At 45.7% G+C, this 10,740-nt stretch overlaps 1 protein-coding gene across 1 annotated transcript in view; it reads right to left on the bottom strand.

Moving 5' to 3' along the window:
• Positions 1-10,740, bottom strand: part of LOC311123872 (cyclin-dependent kinase-like 5) — a gene marked incomplete at its 3' end in the record, with an annotated part of 208,862 nt that overhangs the window by 56,872 nt on the left and 141,250 nt on the right. The gene's annotated exons all lie outside the window — the stretch shown is intronic.

The raw sequence follows: 10,740 nt of genomic DNA, 5'->3' as shown, positions 1-10,740 counted from the left end.
TTCTGTCAATGAGATCAAATGTTTCATAAAAGGAATTTTGCTGATAGCTGATTAGTAAGATAGTGTTTGTTTAAGTAGTCAGCAGTAGGATGCAGTAGTCAGTGGTAGGATGCAGTAGTCAGTGGAAGGATGCAGTAGTCAGCAGCAGGATGCAGTAGTCAGTGGTAGGATGAAGTAGTTAGTAGTAGGATGCAGTAGTCAGCAGTAGGATGCAGTAGTCAGTGGTAGGATGCAGTAGTCAGTGGTAGGATGCAGTAGTCAGTGGTAGGATGCAGTAGTCAGTGGTAGGATGCAGTAGTCAGTGGTAGGATGCAGTAGTCAGTGGTAGGATGCAGTAGTCAGTGGTGGGATGCAGTAGTCAGCAGTAGGATGCAGTAGTCAGTGGTAGGATGCAGTAGTCGGTGGTAGGATGCAGTAGTCAGCAGTAGGATGCAGTAGTCAGTGGTAGGATGCAGTAGTCAGTGGTAGGATGCAGTAGTCAGTGGTAGGATGCAGTAGTCAGCAGTAGGATGCAGTAGTCAGTGGTAGGATGCAGTAGTCAGTGGTAGGATGCAGTAGTCAGTGGTAGGATGCAGTTGTCAGTGGTGAAATACAGTAGTCAGTGGTAGGATGCAGTAGTCAGTGGTAGGATGCAGTAGTCAGTGGTAGGATGCAGTAGTCAGTGGTAGGATACAGTAGTCAGTGGTAGGATGCAGTAGTCAGTTGTAGGATGCAGTAGTTAGTGGTAGGATGCAGTAGTCAGCAGTAGGATGCAGTAGTCAGTGGTAGGATGCAGTAGTCAGTGGTTGGATGCAGTAGTCAGTGGTAGGATGCAGTAGTCAGTGGTAGGATGCAGTAGTCAGGGGTAGGATGCAGTAGTCAGTGGTAAAATACAGTTGTAGTGGAAGGATGCAGTAGTCAGTGGTAGGATGCAGTAGTCAGTGGTAGGATGCAGTAGTAGTGGAAGGATGCAGTAGTCAGTGGTAGGATGCAGTAGTCAGTGGTAGGATGCAGTAGTCAGTGGTAGGATGCAGTAGTCAGTGGTGGGATGCAGTAGTCAGTGGTAGGATGCAGTAGTCAGCAGTAGGATGCAGTAGTCAGTGGTAATATGCAGTAGTCAGTGGTAGGATGCAGTAGTCAGTGGTAGGATGCAGTTGTCAGTGGTGAAATACAGTAGTCAGTGGTAGGATGCAGTAGTCAGTGGTAGGATGCAGTAGTCAGTGGTAGGATGCAGTAGTCAGTGGTAGGATACAGTAGTCAGTGGTAGGATGCAGTAGTCAGTGGTAGGATGCAGTAGTTAGTGGTAGGATGCAGTAGTCAGTTGTAGGATGCAGTAGTTAGTGGTAGGATGCAGTAGTCAGCAGTAGGATGCAGTAGTCAGTGGTAGGATGCAGTAGTCAGTGGTTGGATGCGGTAGTCAGTGGTAGGATGCAGTAGTCAGTGGTAGGATGCAGTAGTCAGGGGTAGGATGCAGTAGTCAGTGGTAAAATACAGTTGTAGTGGAAGGATGCAGTAGTCAGTGGTAGGATGCAGTAGTCAGTGGTAGGATGCAGTAGTAGTGGAAGGATGCAGTAGTCAGTGGTAGGATGCAGTAGTCAGTGGTAGGATGTAGTAGTCAGTGGTAGGATGCAGTAGTCAGAGGTAGGATGCAGTAGTCAGTGGTAGGATGCAGTAGTCAGTGGAAGGATGCAGTAGTCAGTGGTAGGATGCAGTAGTAGTGGAAGGATGCAGTAGTCAGTGGTAGGATGCAGTAGTCAGTGGTAGGATGCAGTAGTCAGTGGTAGGATGCAGTAGTCAGTGGTAGGATGCAGTAGTCAGCAGTAGGATGCAGTAGTCAGTGGTAGGATGCAGTAGTCAGTGGTTGGATGCAGTAGTCAGTGGTAGGATGCAGTAGTCAGTGGTAGGATGCAGTAGTCAGGGGTAGGATGCAGTAGTCAGTGGTAAAATACAGTAGTCAGTGGTAGGATGCAGTAGTCAGTGGTAGGATGCAGTAGTCAGTGGTAGGATACAGTAGTCAGTGGTAGGATGCAGTAGTCAGTGGTAGGATGCAGTAGTTAGTGGTAGGATGCAGTAGTCAGTTGTAGGATGCAGTAGTTAGTGGTAGGATGCAGTAGTCAGCAGTAGGATGCAGTAGTCAGTGGTAGGATGCAGTAGTCAGTGGTTGGATGCAGTAGTCAGTGGTAGGATGCAGTAGTCAGTAGTAGGATGCAGTAGTCAGTGGTAGGATGCAGTAGTCAGTGGTAAAATACAGTTGTAGTGGAAGGATGCAGTAGTCAGTGGTAGGATGCAGTAGTCAGTGGTAGGATGCAGTAGTCAGCAGCAGGATGCAGTAGTCAGTGGTAGGATGAAGTAGTTAGTAGTAGGATGCAGTAGTCAGCAGTAGGATGCAGTAGTCAGTGGTAGGATGCAGTATTCAGTGGTAGGATGCAGTAGTCAGTGGTAGGATGCAGTAGTCAGTGGTAGGATGCAGTAGTCAGTGGTAGGATACAGTAGTCAGTGGTAGGATGCAGTAGTCAGCAGTAGGATGCAGTAGTCAGTGGTAGGATGCAGTAGTCAGTGGTAGGATGCAGTAGTCAGTGGTAGGATGCAGTAGTCAGTGGTAGGAAGCAGTAGTCAGCAGTAGGATGCAGTAGTCAGTGGTAGGATGCAGTAGTCAGTGGTAGGATGCAGTAGTCAGTGGTAGGATGCAGTTGTCAGTGGTAGGATGCAGTAGTCAGTGGTAGGATGCAGTAGTCAGTGGTAGGATGCAGTAGTCAGCAGTAGGATGCAGTAGTCAGTGGTAGGATGCAGTAGTCAGTGGTAGGATGCAGTAGTCAGTGGTAGGATGCAGTTGTCAGTGGTGAAATACAGTAGTCAGTGGTAGGATGCAGTAGTCAGTGGTAGGATGCAGTAGTCAGTGGTAGGATGCAGTAGTCAGTGGTAGGATACAGTAGTCAGTGGTAGGATGCAGTAGTCAGTGGTAGGATGCAGTAGTTAGTGGTAGGATGCAGTAGTCAGTTGTAGGATGCAGTAGTTAGCTGTAGGATGCAGTAGTCAGCAGTAGGATGCAGTAGTCAGCGGTAGGATGCAGTAGTCAGTGGTTGGATGCAGTAGTCAGTGGTAGGATGCAGTAGTCAGTGGTAGGATGCAGTAGTCAGGGGTAGGATGCAGTAGTCAGTGGTAAAATACAGTTGTAGTGGAAGGATGCAGTAGTCAGTGGTAGGATGCAGTAGTCAGTGGTAGGATGCAGTAGTAGTGGAATGATGCAGTAGTCAGTGATAGGATGCAGTAGTCAGTGGTAGGATGTAGTAGTCAGTGGTAGGATGCAGTAGTCAGAGGTAGGATGCAGTAGTCAGTGGTAGGATGCAGTAGTCAGTGGAAGGATGCAGTAGTCAGTGGTAGGATGCAGTAGTAGTGGAAGGATGCAGTAGTCAGTGGTAGGATGCAGTAGTCAGTGGTAGGATGCAGTAGTCAGTGGTAGGATGCAGTAGTCAGTGGTAGGATGCAGTAGTCAGCAGTAGGATGCAGTAGTCAGTGGTAGGATGCGGTAGTCAGTGGTTGGATGCAGTAGTCAGTGGTAGGATGCAGTAGTCAGTGGTAGGATGCAGTAGTCAGGGGCAGGATGCAGTAGTCAGTGGTAAAATACAGTAGTCAGTGGTAGGATGCAGTAGTCAGTGGTAGGATGCAGTAGTCAGTGGTAGGATACAGTAGTCAGTGGTAGGATGCAGTAGTCAGTGGTAGGATGCAGTAGTTAGTGGTAGGATGCAGTAGTCAGTTGTAGGATGCAGTAGTTAGTGGTAGGATGCAGTAGTCAGCAGTAGGATGCAGTAGTCAGTGGTAGGATGCAGTAGTAGTGGAAGGATGCAGTAGTCAGTGGTAGGATGCAGTAGTCAGTGATAGGATGCAGTAGTCAGTGGTAGGATGCAGTAGTCAGCAGTAGGATGCAGTAGTCAGTGGTAGGATGCAGTAGTCAGTGGCTGGATGCAGTAGTCAGTGGTAGGATGCAGTAGTCAGTGGTAGGATGCAGTAGTCAGGGGTAGGATGCAGTAGTCAGTGGTAAAATACAGTAGTCAGTGGTAGGATGCAGTAGTCAGTGGTAGGATGCAGTAGTCAGTGGTAGGATGCAGTAGTCAGTGGTAGGATGCAGTAGTCAGTGGTATCCAGGCTCTGTCGTAGCCGGCCGCGACCGGGAGACCCATGGGGCGGCATACAATTGGCCTAGCGTCGTCCAGGGTAGGGGAGGGAATGGCCGGCAGGGATGTAGCTCAGTTGGTAGAGCATGGTGTTTGCAACGCCAGGGTTGTGGGTTTGATTCCCACGGGGGGCCAGTATGAAAAATACAAAAAATTATGTATGCACTCACTAACTGTAAGTCGCTCTGGATAAGAGCATCTGCTAAATGACTAAAATGTAAAATGTAATGTAAATGTAGGATGCAGTAGTTAGTGGTAGGATGCAGTAGTTAGTGATAGGATGCAGTAGTTAGTGGTAGGATGCAGTAGTTAGTGGTAGGATGCAGTAGTCAGCGGTAGAATACAGAAGTAGTGGAAGGATGCAGTAGTCAGTGGTAGGATGCAGTAGTTAGTGGTAGGATGCAGTAGTTAGTGGTAGGATGCAGTAGTCAGCGGTAGAATACAGAAGTAGTGGAAGGATGCAGTAGTCAGTGGTAGGATACAGTAGTTAGTGGTAGGATGCAGTAGTTAGTGGTAGGATGCAGTAGTTAGTGCTAGGATGCAGTAGTCAGTGGTAAGATGCAGTTGTAGTGGAAGGATGCAGTAGTCAGTGGTAGGATGCAGTAGTCAGTGGTAGGATGCAGTAGTAGTGGAAGGATGCAGTAGTCAGTGGTAGGATGCAGTAGTCAGTGGTAGGATGTAGTAGTCAGTGGTAGGATGCAGTAGTCAGAGGTAGGATGCAGTAGTCAGTGGTAGGATGCAGTAGTCAGTGGAAGGATGCAGTAGTCAGTGGTAGGATGCAGTAGTAGTGGAAGGATGCAGTAGTCAGTGGTAGGATGCAGTAGTCAGTGGTAGGATGCAGTTGTCAGTGGTGAAATACAGTAGTCAGTGGTAGGATGCAGTAGTCAGTGGTAAGATGCAGTTGTAGTGGAAGGATGCAGTAGTCAGTGGTAGGATGCAGTAGTCAGTGGTAGGATGCAGTAGTAGTGGAAGGATGCAGTAGTCAGTGGTAGGATGCAGTAGTCAGTGGTAGGATGTAGTAGTCAGTGGTAGGATGCAGTAGTCAGAGGTAGGATGCAGTAGTCAGTGGTAGGATGCAGTAGTCAGTGGTAGGATGCAGTGGTAGTGGAAGGATGCAGTAGTCAGCGGTAGGATGCAGTAGTAGTGGAAGGATGCAGTAGTCAGTGGTAGGATGCAGTAGTCAGAGGTAGGATGCAGTAGTCAGTGGTAGGATGCAGTAGTCAGTGGTAGGATGCAGTAGTAGTGGAAGGATGCAGTAGTCAGTGGTAGGATGCAGTAGTCAGTGGTAGAATGCAGTAGTCAGTGGTAGAATGCAGTAGTCAGTAGTAGAATGCAGTAGTCAGTGGTAGGATGCAGTAGTCAGTGGTAGGATGCAGTAGTACTGGAAGGATGCAGTAGTCAGGGGTAGGATGCAGTAGTCAGCAGTAGGATATAGTAGTCAGTGGTAGGATGCAGTAGTCAGTGGTAAAATACAGTAGTCAGGGGTAGGATGCAGTAGTCAGTGGTAAAATACAGTAGTCAGTGGTAGGATGCAGTATTCAGTGGTAAAATACAGTAGTCAGTGGTAGGATGCAGTAGTCAGTGGTAGGATGCAGTTGTCAGTGGTGAAATACAGTAGTCAGTGGTAGGATGCAGTAGTCAGTGGTAGGATGCAGTAGTAGTGGTAGGATGCAGTAGTCAGGTGTAGGATGCAGTAGTCAGCGGTAGGATATAGTAGTCCGTGGTAAATACAGTAGTCAGGGGTAGGATGCAGTAGTCCGTGGTAAATACAGTAGTCAGTGGTAGGATACAGTAGTAGTGGTAGGATGCAGTAGTCAGGTGTAGGATGCAGTAGTCAGCGGTAGGATGCAGTAGTCCGTGGTAAATACAGTAGTCAGTGGTAGGATACAGTAGTCAGGGATAGGATGCAGTAGTCAGTGGTAAAATACAGTAGTCGGTGGTAGGATGCAGTAGTCAGTGATAAAATACAGTAGTCAGTGGTAGGATGCAGTAGTCAGTGGTAGGATGCAGTAGTCAGGGGTAGGATGCAGTTGTCAGGGGTAGGATGCAGTTGTCAGTGGTGAAATACAGTAGTCAGGGGTAGGATGCAGTAGTAAGTGGTAAATACAGTATTCAGGGGTAGGATGCAGTAGTCAGTGGTAGGATGCAGTAGTCAGTGGTAGGATGCAGTAGTCAGGGGTAGGATGCAGTTGTCAGTGGTAGGATACAGTAGTCAGGGGTAGGATGCAGTAGTCAGTGGTAAAATACAGTAGTCAGGGGTAGGATACAGTAGTCAGTGGTAGGATGCAGTAGTAGTGGTAAGATGCAGTAGTCAGAGGTAGGATGCAGTAGTCAGCGGTAGGATATAGTAGTCCGTGGTAAATACAGTAGTCAGGGGTAGGATGCAGTAGTCCGTGGTAAATACAGTAGTCAGGGGTAGGATGCAGTAGTCAGTGGTAAAATACAGTAGTCAGGGGTAGGATGCAGTAGTCAGTGGTAGGATGCAGTAGTAGTGGTAAGATGCAGTAGTCAGAGGTAGGATGCAGTAGTCAGTGGTAGGATGCAGTAGTCAGGGGTAGGATACAGTAGTCAGTGGTAGGATGCAGTAGTCAGTGGTAAAATACAGTAGTCAGGGATAGGATAAAGTAGTCAGTGGTAAAATACAGTAGTCAGTGGTAGGATGCAGTAGTCAATGGTGAAATACAGTAGTCAGTGGTAGGATGCAGTAGTCAGTGGTAGGATGCAGTAGTCAGGGGTAGGATGCAGTTGTCAGGGGTAGGATGCAGTTGTCAGTGGTGAAATACAGTAGTCAGGGGTAGGATGCAGTAGTCAGTGGTAAAATACAGTAGTCAGGGGTAGGATACAGTAGTCAGAAGTAGGATGCAGTAGTAGTGGTAAGATGCAGTAGTCAGAGGTAGGATGCAGTAGTCAGCGGTAGGATATAGTAGTCCGTGGTAAATACAGTAGTCAGGGGTAGGATGCAGTAGTCAGTATAAAATACAGTAGTCAGGGGTAGGATACAGTAGTCAGTGGTAGGATGCAGTAGTAGTGGTAAGATGCAGTAGTCAGAGGTAGGATGCAGTAGTCAGGGGTAGGATGCAGTAGTCAGTGGTGAAATACAGTAGTCAGGAGTAGGATGCAGTAGTCAGTGATAAAATACAGTAGTCAGGGGTAGGATACAGTAGTCAGTGGTAGGATGCAGTAGTAGTGGTAAGATGCAGTAGTCAGAGGTAGGATGCAGTAGTCAGCGGTAGGATATAGTAGTCCGTGGTAAATACAGTAGTCAGGGGTAGGATGCAGTAGTCAGGGGTAGGATGCAGTAGTCCGTGGTAAATACAGAAGTCAGGGGTAGGATACAGTAGTCAGTGGTAAAATACAGTAGTCAGGGGTAGGATACAGTAGTCAGTGGTAGGATGCAGTAGTAGTGGTAAGATGCAGTAGTCAGAGGTAGGATGCAGTAGTCAGCGGTAGGATATAGTAGTCCGTGGTAAATACAGTAGTCAGGGGTAGGTTGCAGTAGTCCGTGGTAAATACAGTAGTCAGGGGTAGGATGCAGTAGTCAGCGGTAGGATATAGTAGTCCGTGGTAAATACAGTAGTCAGGGGTAGGTTGCAGTAGTCCGTGGTAAATACAGTAGTCAGGGGTAGGATGCAGTAGTCAGTGGTAAAATACAGTAGTCAGGGGTAGGATACAGTAGTCAGTGGTAGGATGCAGTAGTAGTGGTAAGATGCAGTAGTCAGAGGTAGGAAGCAGTAGTCAGGGGTAGGATGCAGTAGTCAGGGGTAGGATGCAGTAGTCAGTGGTGAAATACAGTAGTCAGGGGTAGGATACAGTAGTCAGTGGTAGGATGCAGTAGTAGTGGTAAGATGCAGTAGTCAGAGGTAGGATGCAGTAGTCAGGGGTAGGATGCAGTAGTCAGCGGTAGGATGCAGTAGTCAGTGGTAGGTCCCGTGTAGCTCAGTCTGTTTACAGCTACAGATCACAGTCTGTTTACAGCTACAGATCACAGTCTGTTTACAGCTACAGATCAGTCTGTTTACAGCTACAGATCACAGTCTGTTTACAGCTACAGATCACAGTATGTTTACAGCTACAGATCACAGTCTGTTTACAGCTACATATCAGTCTGTTTACAGCTACAGATCACAGTCTGTTTACAGCTACAGATCACAGTCTGTTTACAGCTACAGATCACAGTCTGTTTACAGCTACATATCAGTCTGTTTACAGCTACATATCAGTCTGTTTACAGCTACAGATCAGTCTGTTTACAGCTACAGATCACAGTGTGTTTACAGCTACTGTTCACAGTCTGTTTACAGCTACAGATCACAGTCTGTTTACAGCTACAGATCAGTCTGTTTACAGCTACATATCAGTCTGTTTACAGCTACAGATCACAGTCTGTTTACAGTTACATATCACAGTCTGTTTACAGCTACAGATCACAGTCTGTTTACAGCTACATATCAGTCTGTTTACAGCTACAGATCAGTCTGTTTACAGCTACAGATCACAGTCTGTTTACAGCTACTGATCACAGTCTGTTTACAGCTACAGATCACAGTCTGTTTACAGTTACATATCACAGTCTGTTTACAGCTACAGATCACAGTCTGTTTACAGCTACAGATCAGTCTGTTTACAGCTACAGATCACAGTCTGTTTACAGCTACAGATCACAGTCTGTTTACAGCTACTGATCACAGTCTGTTTACAGCTACAGATCACAGTCTGTTTACAGCTACAGATCACAGTCTGTTTACAGTTACATATCACAGTCTGTTTACAGCTACAGATCACAGTCTGTTTACAGCTACAGATCACAGTCTGTTTACAGTTACATATCACAGTCTGTTTACAGCTACTGATCACAGTCTGTTTACAGCTACAGATCACAGTCTGTTTACAGCTACATATCAGTCTGTTTACAGCTACATATCAGTCTGTTTACAGCTACATATCAGTATGTTTACAGCTACAGATCACAGTCTGTTTACAGCTACAGATCACAGTCTGTTTACAGCTACAGATCAGTCTGTTTACAGCTACAGATCACAGTCTGTTTACAGCTACATATCAGTCTGTTTACAGCTACATATCAGTCTGTTTACAGCTACATATCAGTCTGTTTACAGCTACAGATCACAGTCTGTTTACAGCTACTGATCACAGTCTGTTTACAGCTACAGATCACAGTCTGTTTACAGTTACATATCACAGTCTGTTTACAGCTACAGATCACAGTCTGTTTACAGCTACATATCAGTCTGTTTACAGCTACATATCAGTCTGTTTACAGCTACAGATCAGTCTGTTTACAGCTACAGATCACAGTCTGTTTACAGCTACTGATCACAGTCTGTTTACAGCTACAGATCACAGTCTGTTTACAGTTACATATCACAGTCTGTTTACAGCTACAGATCACAGTCTGTTTACAGCTACAGATCACAGTCTGTTTACAGCTACAGATCACAGTCTGTTTACAGCTACTGATCACAGTCTGTTTACAGCTACAGATCAGAGTCTGTTTACAGCTACAGATCACAGTCTGTTTACAGCTACATATCAGTCTGTTTACAGCTACATATCACAGTCTGTTTACAGCTACATATCAGTCTGTTTACAGCTACATATCAGTCTGTTTACAGCTACAGATCACAGTCTGTTTACAGCTACAGATCACAGTCTGTTTACATCAACAGATGGGGAAAACAGAGAGAAGCAACAGTAGAGTGGCGCAGTGGTCTAAGGCACTGCATCGCATTACATTACAGATACATTGCATTACATTTACACTAACAATCAATAGTTTGGACACACCTACTCATTCAAGGGTTTTTCTTTATTTTTTACTATTTTCTACATTGTACAATAATAGTGAAGATATCAAAACTATGAAATAACACATATGGAATCATGTAGTAACCAAAAAAATGTTCAACAAATCAAAATATATTTTATATTTGAGATTCTTCAAATAGCCACCCTTTGCCTTGATGACAGCTTTGCACACTCTTGGCATTCTCTCAACCAGCTTCATGAAGTAGTCACCTGGAATGCATTTCAATTAACAGGTGTGCCTTCTTAAAAGTTAATTTGTGGATTGTTTTTCATTCTTAATGCGTTTGATCCAATCAGTTGTGTTGTGACAAGGTAGGGGTGGTATACAGAAAATAGCCCTATTTGGTAAAAGACCAAGTCCATATTATGGCAAGAACAGCTCAAATAAGCAAAGAGAAACGACAGTCCATCAATACTTTAAGACATTAAGGTCAGTCAATACGGAAAATGTCAAGAACTTTGAAAGTTTCTTCAAGTGCAGTCGCAAAAACTAACAAGCGCTATGATGAAACTGGCTCTCATGAGGATCACCACAGGAATGGAAGACCCAGAGATACCTTTGCTGCAGAGGATAAGTTCATTAGCATTACCAGCCTCAGAAATTGCAGCCCTAGTAAATGCTTCACAGAGTTCAAGTCAAAGACACATCTCAACATCAACTGTTCAGAGGAGACTGTGTGAATCAGTCCTTCATGGTCGAATTGCTAAAAAGAAACCACTAATAAAAGGACACCAATAAGAAGAAGAGACCTGCTTGGACCAA

The sequence above is a fragment of the Coregonus lavaretus genome (assembly GCF_964263955.1).
Source record: "Coregonus lavaretus genome assembly, contig: HAP1_SCAFFOLD_365, whole genome shotgun sequence".
In the NCBI taxonomy this organism is placed as follows: Eukaryota; Metazoa; Chordata; class Actinopteri; order Salmoniformes; family Salmonidae; genus Coregonus; species Coregonus lavaretus.
The sequence above is the reverse complement of the archived record's forward strand: the minus strand, read 5'-3'. Positions and strand labels throughout refer to the sequence as shown.